The sequence below is a fragment of the Capsicum annuum genome, chromosome 5, assembly GCF_002878395.1.
Source record: "Capsicum annuum cultivar UCD-10X-F1 chromosome 5, UCD10Xv1.1, whole genome shotgun sequence".
Lineage (NCBI taxonomy): Eukaryota > Viridiplantae > Streptophyta > Magnoliopsida > Solanales > Solanaceae > Capsicum > Capsicum annuum.
The window spans coordinates 90,918,321-90,932,367 of record NC_061115.1 but is presented as its reverse complement, the minus strand read 5'-3'; positions in this window follow the sequence as shown (position 1 = coordinate 90,932,367).

The following is a 14,047-nucleotide window of genomic DNA, read 5'->3' as shown; positions in this document are numbered from 1 at the left end:
GGGCTATGGCCTTGGTGTCTTTATCCTTTCCTTTGGTTTTTCGTTGGTTTATGCAGCTAACACACACTAGGACCCTTTTAAACGAAGAAGCTGAACCCATAAAGCTCGTGGATTCCTTTAGGATGGAGCAAACGACACAGTTCAGGCTAATGGTTTAAAATTTTATGTTCATGACCCTTGTCCTTATCCCAGCATCTTATATATATGTATATAAATGTTGTGTATGTGGATTTTGATTCGTTTTCAAAAGTGGGATTATTTTATCACTTTTTCTGAGTTACATGCCTATGCTTACCCCACAGACCGTCTCTGGACACTACATCATTTCATAAAGTAGGATTCATAGGATTTTCTATTGCTCTTGTGCAGCGTTAGCCTATTTGGTCTTCCTGTGGATATTCTATGAAGTGGTGAGCCTCCATCTTTTGGAAGGCCTAGTAATTTCACTTGTTCCTTTTATTTCTTAGTATTTTTTGGATACTTTTTTCTTAGTCAAGGGCATGTCCTGACTTAGTTGGTATTCTTGTTTGAGAGGCTTTTATGGAGAAGTGTGGGATTGGTTGTACATTTTGACTCTTTACATTTTTTTTTGGTATCATTTATCTATCATTGGTTTTTTTGGCTTCCGTTGTTTACATTCATGTTCTCTTGAGGTTAGGCTAAGGGGGTGGTCTCTGGCCCACGGTAGGCTGGAGATACCTATCATGACTAGGCCCTAGTTAGGTTCATGACATTAGGGTCTCTAACTAAAGGATAACTAAACATGGAATAATCTAACAATAACATATTTTACTATAAGAAACAAAAGGTATCAGAAACATACAAACAACCTAAGATACCAGTCCATAATAATCCTGCCATGAACTAACCTGAATAACCAATAATAAAGTGATCGGCTCGTCCAAACAAATAATAAACTAATATGGCCTGCAAAAGTTTGAAAGATGCAAGAAAACACTCGGTAAGTAGAAATCATAGATTATAGCTATGCAACTCCCCACAAGGATAATAGATATAAGAACCAAAAAATTATACTGGTGATAGGTGATGCACATGAATGAATGCAACATAAACCAATAGTAAATCATGTCCAATCCTAGTGACATATATACCAATTCTATACACCTCCTCCAGCTCAGTAGCTTGCAAAGGAAGTACCTGTGGCAACAATCTTTCTCCAACATAGTGGCTCACAGATGAAGGGACTCAGTATATTCATATCTACTACTGGTCCCAAACCAGGACTTCCAGAAACTATGATAATCAATTTACTATATTCATTACCTGATTTATATATATATATATATATAAGTATAAAAAGTATGCAGACTCAAACCATGCCTAAAAGAGAGAAAATGTTTAAATCCATTACCCAAGATCAAAATCTAGACTAAATCTATATAGTAGTGTAGAAAGGATCAGAATCTCTCTTGGTCGAAGTAAACAACAGTGGTAAAGAGTGGAATAGTAATATATTATCATAAATCTTGATTAGTTTTCAAAATATCAAATTTAATTTCAAAGCTCATAGTTCATTAAATAAGGTTGTACTATTCCCATTATAGAAGAAATCCATTTTGAAAGTGAAAAGTAGGAACAAATCCCTATTTGGAAAACAGTAGTAAAATCAAGAGTTTGGTTGCAATCGCACCACTAAGTAAGCACAACTGTGCCTAAAAGTATGCATGCCATTACCAGTATCCCAATAATATGTCCAGAGGTGTCTACACATTAATAACTATAATCACGTCCTTTTTTTGATCAAGGACTAACCTAGTGTCCAACTGGTATATTAACCACGACCTCAGGCCCAACAATACATAATCGACATCATAAATCCTCATAACTGTAAAAACTACAGTAATTTAGGGCATAAATCACTCAAAGTATCTAATTGGGGAAATATCATTAAATTCACTAAGTCAAATGATACATCTTATACTAAAGTATCATTAACATCAATGTATGGTTAATCATGTCTTTAACCAAGCATAATATGGTTCTATGGTCATAATGGTTATCCTATCCTAAGTTTGGGGTCACATCTCAATCCTAAATTCTATAGATAGGCTAAGACGTGGTATACTAAACATCAACACATCCTATAATCCCTAGCTTAAATCTAATCTACGCTATACATAATCTAGTAGAGAAAAGTAGAACAAATCATACCTCAACGATGAGCCACATTCTAGAATGTCAATAACATATTCATACTTGCTCCATAATCCTAAATGATGTTGCACTATCAAAATAGTAATATACATATTAATAGGTGTAAAATGATACACATAATGATATATATAACTCTACGCCCAAAATTAAGACAAAAGTGTGCCTGAGGGACCCTCTAACAAAATCTCAAATTTGAATCCATTCGCGGTCCCTCGTATGACAAGAAATATGTACTCAAAATTTTAACACAATCGAGGTACAAATTAAGGCTCAAATCAACCCAGAAAGTAGGGAAATCAACCCTCACTATGTCCTGCAACCCTTAAGGTTTCATCAATTGGTATCAGAGCTAAAACAATATAAAAGGTTTACACCTAGAGTGATTTGGTTAGCATAACTACTCCACCTACACTTAAAGAAGGACAATCTACCACTAGACCACCTAGATATAATGGGCACTACTATGGTTGGCCAAAAATCAGGATGTTTGACTTCATTACGACAGAGGATATCAAGCTGAAGGACATAATTCTGGATGGTCCTCATATCCCTGATAAAGTAGTCTAAGAAGGAGAAATAGAAAGAATGTTTGATAAAAGTAGGATGGAATACGATGATGAAGACAAAAAGAACATTGAAAAAAGTTACAATCCTAAGAAATTTCTTGTGACTATTTTTGTAGGACTTGGTCCCTCACTGTTTGGTGCAATCCCCAAGGTTTAATCAGGATGTGAGACAAAGTGAGTTAGAGTTCGAGATTTGTTACTGGGTGTTCTTAATGGTTTCTCCTATGAAAGGAGTCATGAGATTTGGGAAGAAAGAGAATCTTAGTCCCAATTATATTAGCCCATATTTGGTTGTTAGCATAATAGGGAATGTTGCATATGAGTTATATTTTCCAATAATTTTGGCTTTTATTCATCATGTTTTCCATATGTTGATGCTGAAAAGTGTGTAGGTGACCCTTCTTTGATAGTTCCTATTGATGATGAAGGTGTTACGGATTCATTGCATTACGAGGAAGTTTTGGTTGAGATATCAGATAGGAAATTTTATTGGTTGGGGAAAAAGAATACAACTTTGGTAAAGGTTCTTTGGAGAAACTAAAAGGTGAAAGATGCTACATGGGAAGATGCAGAAGATATAAGGACAATTACCCATTCTTGTTCCCCATGTTGAATGAGATTTTTAAGGTATAAGTTCCATTTCTCTCTTATTGCATTTCAAATTTTTCATTTGGTTCTGATGTATTCTAATTGTTATTGTGCAAAAAATGTCTTAACTCCTTATGTTGGGATGAATGTTCCCAAGGGGGGATAATGTAGGACACCGCATAATTTCAATGATATTATTTTTAACCCTTCCCCATTCGTGATGTTAATTTTTTACTTCAATTATGTTTAAGGGTGTTAAAAGGGTGTTTTGCAAAGGTTTTTAAATTTTGAATGGGGTTCGGGGTCATTTTGGAACTCCAAGGTAGTGAGCCTCTGCGATAGTGGCATGCTGTAGAGGTTAACCTTTACAATAAAGGGTGGCATAGAGGCTAACCTCCGCGATAAGGACATGCCAATCTGCTAAATTAAATTCATCCAGTTTTGTTTTTTTCACTTGGGGTGAGGGGATTCTCGTCTGTTTACCCCTTGTATGACTTTTAAACACCCAATTGGCTTTTTTCCTTTGGTTATCAAAGATCTAACACCGTCCTTTTTATCTCTAGCTCTATACCCAAGAAAGTTCACAGGTTTTATAGAAGATTCACCATTCAAACTCCAAACTACGAATTCTTATCAAATTGTTATATCTGTTATGCACATTAATCTTTTACTATCTTGGATTTGAAATTAAGGTGTTAATTGACTGGATATTTAGGTGATTAAATTGTGGTTTTGAAATTGGGTTGAGGGATTTTATTTATAATTACTTAAATTACTTGTCCCATGTTTTAAATTTTTTATTCATACTTTAATTGATGATTTTTAGTACTGAATTTGGGCATTATTTAAATGGATAGAATGGTGGACATGGGTTCCCCAATATGATGGAATTTTTTCTTGATAATAGCATTAACCTCTACCAACTTTGTAAACTTGGTTTTGAAAATGAATAATTGAATGATTTAACTTATCTTTTGAACCAATTTCATTGCATTAAAGGTTAAATATACAAATATGGTTTTTGAATGTGCTTCATGACCATGGCTAAGATTTTAAATGAAACTTGGGAGTTAATTTGGTTATATGGACTGGTTTGGCATAATAGAATTAGCTTGCAAGCATTATTGGTCTGAATATACCAAATTGGTCAATGACTTAATAAATGAATCATGTGCTAGTGGTTGGTTTGTGTTCAAAGTAATTTAATTTAGGCTTAAAAGGAATTGTGCACCTTACTGTGCAGGTGTAGGTCCCGGGGAGCTCAATACTGGAAACCATATTTGTCGGAGTTCAGCATCTATGTGACCATGTTCTTGGTGAACGTAATATATATATAATTTGAGAGGGCTATGGCCTTGGTGTCTTTATCCTTTCCTTCGATTTTTCCTCGATTAATGTAGCTAACACACACTAGGACCCTTTTAAAAGAATAAGCTGAACCTATGAAGCTCGTGGGTTCCTTTAGGATGGAGCAAACTACACAGTTCAGGCTAATGGTTTAATATTTAATGTTCATGACCCTTGTCCCTATCCCAGCATCTTATATATATGTATATAAATTTTATGCATGCGTATTTTGATTGGTTTCCGAAAATGGGATTATTTTTTCACTATTTCTGAGTTACATTCCAGTGCTTACCCCATAGACCATCTCTGGACATTACATCACCTCATAAAGTAGGATTCGTAGGATTTTCTATTGCTCTTATGCATCTTTAGCCTATTTGGTCTTCCTGTGGATATTCTATGAAGTGGTGAGCCTCCATCTTTCAGAAGGCCTGGTCATTTCTCTTATTTTGTTTTATTTCTTAGTATTTTTTTGGATACATTTGTCTTAGTCAAGGGTATGTCCTGACTTAGTTGGTATTCTTGTTTGATAGGCTTTAATGGAGAAGTGTGGGATTGGTTGTTCATTTTGACTCTTTACATTTTCTTTTGGTATCATTTATGTATCATTGGTTTGTTTGGCTTCCATTCTTTACATTCATGTGCTCTTGAGGTTAGGCTAAGGGGGTGGTCTCTAGCCCACGGTAGGCTGGAGATAACTATCATGACTAGGCCCTAGTTTGGGTCGTGACATTAGGGTCTCTAACTAAAGGATGACTAAACATAGAATAATCTAACAATAACACATTTTACTATAAGAAACAAAAGGTATCAGAAACATACAAACAACCTCAGATACGAGTCCATAATCATCCTTCCATGAACTAACCTGAATAACCAATAATAAAGTGATCGGCTGGTCCGAACGAATAATAAACTAAATTGGCCTGCAAAAGCTCGAAAGATGCAAGAAAACAATCGGCAAGTAGAAAACATTGATTATAGCTAAGCTGATAATAGATATAAGAACCAAAAAATTATACTGGTGACAGGTGATGCACATGAATAAATGCAACATAAACCAATAGTAAATCATGTCCAATCCTAGTGACATATACACCAATTGTATACACCTCCTCCAGCTTAGTAGTTTGCAAAGGAAGTACCTGCGGCAGCCATCTATGTCCAACACAGTGGCTCATAGATAAAGGGACTCAGTATATTCATATCTACTACTGGTCCCAAACCAGGACTTCTAGAAACCACGATAATCAATTTACTATGTTCATTACCAGATATATATATATATATATATATATATAAGTATAAAAAGTGTGAAGACTCAAACCATGCCTAAAAGAGAGAAAATGTTTAAATCCATTACCCAAGATCAACATCTAGACTAAATCTATATAGTAGTGTAGAAAGGATCAGAATCTCTCTTGGTCTAAGTAAGCAGCAGTGGTAAAGAGTGGAATAGTAATATATTATCATAAATCTTGATTAGTTTTCAAAATATCAAATTTAATTTCAAAGCTCATAGTTCATTAAATAAGGTTGTACTATTCCCATTATAGAAGAAATCCATTTTGAAAGTGAAAAGTAGGAACAAATCCCTATTTGGAAAACAGTAGTAAAATCAAGAATTTGGTTGCAATCGCACCACTATGTAAGCACAACTATGCCTAAAAGTATGCATGCCATCACCAGTATCCCAATAATATGTCCAGAGGTGTCTACACAGCTATAACTATAGTCGCGTCCTTTTTAATGATCAAGGACTAACCTAGTGTCCAACTGGTATATTAACCACGACCTCGGGTCCAACAATACATAATCAACATCACAAATCCTCATAACTATAAAAACTACAGTAATCAAGGGCATAAATAACTAAAAGTATCTAATCGGGGAAATATCATTAATTCACTGTCATATGATATATCTTATACTAAAGTATCATTAACATCAATGTATGGTTAATCATGTCTTTAACCAAGGATAATATTTTTCTATGGTCATAATGGTTATCCTATCCTAAGTTTGGGGTCACATCTCTACCCTAAATTCTAAAGATAGGCTGACATGGTATACTAAACATCAACACATCCAGTAATCCCTAGCCAGAAGCTAATCTACACTATACATAATCTAGTAGAGAAAAGTAGAACAAATCCTACCTCGATGACGAACCGCATTCTTTAATATCCATAACATATTCATACTTACTCCACAATCCTAAATGATGTTGCACTATCAAATTAGTAATCTACATATTAATTGGAGTAAAATGATACCCATAATGATATATAAAACTCTATGCCCAAAATTAAGACAAAAGTGTGCCTGAGGGACCCTCTAACAAAATCTCAAAATTTAATCCATTTGTTGTCCCTCGTAGGACAAGAAATGTGTACTCAACATTTTATCACAATCAAGGTACAAATTAAGGCTCAAATCAACCCATAAAGTAGGGAAATCAACCCTCACTGTGTGGTGCAACCCTGAAGGTTTCATCAATTGGTATCAGAGCTAAAACACTATAAAAGGTTCACACCTAGAGTGATTTGGTTAGCATAACTACTCCACCTGAACTACAAGAAGGGCAATCTACCACTAGGCCACCTAGATATAATGGGCACTACTATGGCTGGCCAAAAATTGGGATGTTTGACTTCATTACGAATGTGGATATTAAGCTGAAGGACATAATTCTAGATGGTCCTCATATCCCTAGTAAAGAAGTCCAAGAAGAATGTTTGGTAAAAGTAGGATAGAGTACGATGATGAATATAGAGAGAACATTGAAAAAAGTTACAAGCCTAAGAAATTTTGTGTAACTATTTTTGTAAGACTTGGTCCCTCACTGTGTGGTGCAACCCCTATGGTTTCATCAGGATGTGAGACAAAGTGTGTTAGAGTTCGAGATTGGTTACTGGGTGTTCTTAATGGTTTCTCCTACGAAAGGAGTCATGCGATTTGGGAAGAAGGGAAAGATTAGTCCCAATTATATTAGCCCATATTCGGTTGTTAGGATAATTGGGAATGTCACATATGAGTTATATTTTCCTACAATTTTTGCTTTTATTCATTATGCTTTCAATATGTTGATGCTGAAAAGTGTGTAGGTGACCCTTCTTTGAAAGTTCCTATTGAGGAGGAAGGTGTTACGAATTCGGATAGGAAATTTTGTAGGTTGGGGAAAAAGGATGTAACTTTGGTAAAGGTTCTTTGGAGAAACTAAAAGGTGGAAGAAGCTACATGGGAAACTGTGGAAGATATGAGGGCCAAGTACCCATTCTTGTTCCCCGTGTTGAATGAAAGTTTTTAAGGTATAAGTTCCATGTCACTCCTATTGCGTTACAAATTTGTCATTTGGTTCTGATGTATTCTTATTGTTATCGTGAAAAAAATCTCTCAACTTCTTATTTAGGGAAAAATGTTCCCAAGGAGGGATAATATAAGACATCGTAAAATTTTAATGATATTATTTTTGACCCTTCCCTATTCGTGATGTTAATTTTATACTTGAATTATGTTTAAGGGTGTTAAAAGGGTGCTTGGGAAAAGTTTTTAAATTTTGAATTGGGTTCGGGATCATTTTTGAAATCCAAGGTAGTGAGCCTCTGTAATAGTAGCGTGCCACAGAGGTTAAGGATTACAATAAGGGCGTGGCATGGAGGCTAACCTCCGTGATAAGCACATACCACACCGTTAAGTTAAATTCATCCAGTTTTGTTTTTTTCACTTGGGGTGAGGGGATTTTCGTCTATTTACCCCTTATACGACTTTTAAACACTCGATTGTCCTTTTTCCTTTAGTTATCAAAGACCTAACACCCACCTTTTTATCTCTAACTCTAAACCCATTAAAGTTCAAGGGTTTTAAAGAAGATTCGCCATTCAAGCTCCAAACTATGAATTATTTCCAAATTTTTCTACCTATTATGCATATTAATATTTTACTATCTTGGATTATACATTAAGGCATTAATTGACTGGATATTTAGGTGATTTAAATTGTGGTTTTTAAATTGGGTTTACGGATTTTAGTTGTAATTACTTAAATTACTTTTCCCATATTTTAAATTAACTATTCATGCTTTAATTGATGATTTTTAGGACTGAATTGGGGCATTATGTAACTGGTTAGAATGGTGGACATGTGTTCCCCAATTTGATGGAATTTTGGCTTGATAATAGCATTAACCTCTACCAACTTTGTAAACTTGGTTTTGAAAATGGATTATTGAATGATTTAACTTATCTTTTGAACCAATTTCATAGCATTAAAGGTTAAATATACAAATATGGTTTTTTAATGTCCTTCATGACCATGGCTTAGATTTTAAATGAAACTTGGGAGTTAATTTGGTTATATGGATAGGTTTGGCATAATTGAATTAGCTTGCAAGCATTATTGGTATAAAGATACCAAATTGGTCAATGACTTAATAAATGACTCATGGGTTAATGGTTGGCTTATGTGTAAAGTATTTTAATTTAGGCTTAAAGGGAATTGTGCAGCTCACTATGACAGTGTAGGTACCGGGGAGATCAACACTAGAAACCATATTTGTCGAAGTTTAGCGTCCACGTGACTATGTTCTTAGTGAATTCAATATATATAATTTGGGAGGGCTATGGACTTGGTGTCTTTATCCTTTCCTTCGGTTTTTCCTCAGTTCATGCAGTTAACATACACTAGGACCCTTTTAAAAGAGAAAGTCGAACCCATATAGCTCATGGGTGCCTTTTGGATGGAGCAAGCTACACAGTTCAGGCAAATGGTTTGAAATTTCATGTTCATGATCCTTGTCCCTATCCCAGTATCTTATGTATATATATATATATAAATGTTGTGCATGTGGATTTTTATTGGTTTCCAAAAATGAGATTATTTTGTCACATTTTCTGCGTTACATGCCAGTTCTTACCCCACAGACTGTCTCTGGACACTACATCATTTCAAAAAGTAGGATTCGTAGGATTTTCTATTGCTCCTATAAAGAGTTAGCCAATTTGGCCTTCATGTGGATCTTCTATGAAGTGGTGACCCTCCATCTTTTGAAAGGACTGGTCATTTCACTTGTTCCTTTTATTTCTTTGTATTTTTTTTGGATACTTTTGTCTTAGTCAAGGGCATGACCTAACTTAGTTGGTATTCTTGTTTGAGAGTCTTTTGTGGAGAAGAGTGGGATTGGTTGTTCATTTTGACTCTTTACATTTTCTTTTGGTATCATTTATCTATCATTGGTTTGTTTGGATACCGTTGTTTACATTCATGTGCTCTTGAGGTTAGGCTAAAGGGGTGGTCTCTGGGCCACAGTAGGCTTGAGATACCTATCATTACTAGGCCCTAGCTTGGGTCATGACATTAGGGTCACTAACTAAAGGATGACTAAACATGGAATAATCTAACAAACACATTTTACTATAAGAAACAAATGTATCAGAAACATACAAACAACCGCAGATAGCAGTCTATAATCATCAAGCCATGAACTAACCAAAATAACCAATAATATAGTGATCTTCTTGTCCAAATGAATAATAAAACTAATTAGTCTTGCATAAGCCTGAAAGATGCATGAAAACACTCAGCAAGAAAATTCATAGATTATACCTATGCAACTCCCCACAAGGACAATAGATTTAAGAACCAAACAATTATACTAGTGATAGGTGATGCACATGAATGAATACAACATAAACCAATAGTAAATCATGTCCAATCCTAGTGAAATATAAACCAATTATAGACACCTCCTCCAGCTCAGTATCATGAAAAGGAAGTACCTATGGGAACCATCTTTCTCCAACACAGTGACTCATGGATGAAGGGACTCAGTATATTCATATTTACTACTGGTCCTAAACCAGGACTTCCAAAAACCATGATAATCAATTTACTATGTTTATTACCAGATATATATATATATATATATAAGTATAAAAAGTGTGTAGACTCAAACCATACCGAAAAGAGATCAAATTTTTTAATCTATTACCCAAGATCAACATCGAGACTAAATCAACATAGTGGTGTTTAAAGGACCAGAATCTCTCTTGGTCAAAGAAAACAACTGTGGTGAAGAGTGGAATAGTAATATACTATCATAAATCTCGATTAGTTTTCAAAATATCAAATTTAATTTCAAAGGTCAAAGTTCATTAAATAACATAGTACTATTCCCATTAAAGAAGAAATCCATTTTTAAAGTTAAAAGTAGTAACAAATCCATATTTCAAAAATATTAGTAAAATCAAGAGTTTGGTTGGAATCGCACCACTATGTAAGCACTACTGTGCCTAAAAGTATGCATGCCATCACCAGTATCCAAATAATATGTCCATAGGAGTCTACACATCTATAACTATAATCGCATTCTTTTTTGATGATCAAGGACTAACCTAGTGTCAAACTGGTATATTAACCACGACCTCGGGCCCAACAATACATAATCAACATCATAAATCCACATAACTTCAAAAACTACAGCAATCAAGGGCATAAATCACTAAAATTATCTAATCGGGGAAATATCATTAAATTCACTAAGTCATATGATACATCTTATACTAAAGTATCATTAACAACAATGTATGGTTAATCATGTCTTTAACCAGGGATAATATGGTTCTATGGTCATAATGGGTATCCTATCCTAAGTTTGGGGTCACATCTCTATAATAAATTCTATAGATAGGCTAGGACATAGTATACTAAACATCAACACATCCAATAATCCCTAGCTAGAATCTAATCTACACTATACATAATCTGGTAGAGAAAAGTAGAACAAATCCTACCTCGACGTCGAACTGCATTCTTGAATGTCCATAACATATTCATACTTGCTCCACAATCCTAAATGATGTTGCACTATCAAAATAGTAATATACAAATTAATAGAAGTAAAACGATATCGATAATCATATATATAACTCTACGCCCAAAATTAAGACAAAAGTGGGCATGAGGGACCCTCTAAAAAAATCTCAAAATTGAATCCATTCGTGGTCCCTTGAAGGACAAGAAATGTGTACTCAAAATTTTATCACAGTCGAGGTACAAGTTAAGGCTCAAATCAACCTACAAAGTAGGAAAATCAACCCTCACTGTGTGGTGCAACCCTTAAGGTTACATCAATTGGTATTAGAGCTAAAACACTCTAAAAGGTTCACACCTAGAGTGATTTGGTTAGCATAACTACTCCACCTAAACAACAAGAAGGGCAAACTACCACTAGGCGACCTAGATTTAATAGGCACTACTATGGGTGGTTAAAAATCAGGATGTTTGACTTTATTACAACTGAGGATATTAAGCTGAAGGACATAATACTGGATGGTCCTCATATCCCTGGTAAAGAAGTCCAAGAAGGAGAAATAGCAAGAATTTTTGATAAAAGTAGGATAGAATACGATGATGAAGACAGAAAGAACATTGAAAAAAGTTACAATCCTAAGAAATTTCCTGTGACTATTTTTGTAGGACTTGGTCCCTCACTGTGTGTTGCAACTCCCAAGGTTTCTTCAGTATGTGAGACAAAGTGAGTTAGAGTTCGAGGTTGGTTACTGGGTATTCTTAAAGGTTTCTCCTACAAAAGGAGTCATGAGATTTAGGAAGAAGGGGAAGCTTAGTCCCAATTATATTTGCCTATATCCGATTGTTAGGATAATTGGGAGTGTCACAAATGAGTTAGATTTTCCAACAATTTTGGCTTTTATTAGTTATATTTTCAATATGTTGATTTTGAAAACTATGTAGGCGACCCTTCTTTCATAGTGCCTATTGAGGATGAAGGTGTTACGGATTCATTGTCTTATGATGAAGTTTTGGTTGAGATATTAGATAGGCAATTTTTTAGGTTGGATACAACTTTGGTAAAGGTTCTTTGGAGAAACTAAAAGGTGGAAGAAGCAACATGGGAAGCTGTGAAAGATATGAGGGCCAAACACCCATTATTGTTCCCTGTGTTGAATGAAAGTTATTAAGGTATGAGTTCCATTACTCTATTATTGCATTTCAAATTTTTTATTTGGTTCTGATGTATTCTTATTGTTATCGTAAAAAAAATGTCTTAACTCTTTATTTGGGGATGAATGTTCCTAAGGGGGACAATGTAAGACCCCGCAAAATTTCAATGATATTATTTTTGACATTCCCCACTCGTGATGTTAATTTTTTACTTGAATTATGTTTAGGGGTGTTAAAAGTGTGTTTTGGAAAATATTTTAAATTTTGAATGGGATTCGGGGTCATTTTGGAACTCCAAGGTAGTGAAGCTCTGTGATAGTGGTATGCCACAGAGGTTAACCTCCACAATAAGGGCGTGGCATGGAGGCTAACCTCAGTGTTAAGGACCTGCCACACGGCTAAGTTAGATTTATCCAGATTTATTTTTTCACTTAGGGTGAGGCGATTTTTGTCTGTTGACCCCTTGTATGACTTTTAAACACCCAATTGGCCTTTTTCCTTCAGTTATCAAAGAACAAACACCCTTCTTTTTATCTCTAGCTCTAAACTTAAGAAAGTTCAAGGGTTTTATAAAAAATACACCATTCAAGCTCCAAACTATGAATTCTTTTCACATTGTTCTATCTTTTATGCACATTTCTCTTTTACTAACTTGGATTTTACATTAGGGCGTTAATTGCCTGGATATTTAGGTGATTTAAATTGTGGTTTTGAAATTGGGTTAAGGGATTTTAGTTGAAATTACTTAAATTTCTTGTCCCATGTTTTAAATTAAATATTCATTCTTTAATTGATGATTTTTAGAACTGAATTGGTACAGTATTTAAATAGTTAGAAAGGTGGACATGGGTTCCCCAATTTTTATGGAACTTTGGCTTGATAATGGCAGTAAAGTCAACCAACTTTGTAAACTTGGTTTTTAATAGGGTTACTTGAATGATTTAACTTATCTTTTAGACCCATTTCATTGCATTAAAGGTTAAATGTACAAATATGGGTTTTGAATGTCCTTGTGATCATGGCTTAGATTTTAAATGAAACTTAGGCGTTAATTTGGTTATATGGACCGGTTTGGCATAATTGAATTAGCTTGCAAGCATTATTGGTATGAAGATACCATATTAGTCAATGACTTAATAATTGACTTATAGGTCAGTGGTTGGTTTATGTTCAAAATATTTTAATTTATGATTAAAGGGAATTGTGTAGGTCACTGTGAAGGTGTAGGTACCGGGGACATCAACACTGGAAACCATATTTGTCGGAGTTCAGTATCCATGTGACCATATGCTTGGTGTACACAACATATATAATTTGGGAGGGCCATGGCCTTGGTGTCTTTAGCCTTTCCTTTGGTTTTTCCTTGGTTCATGCAGCTAACACACACTAGAACCCTTTTAGAAGAGAAA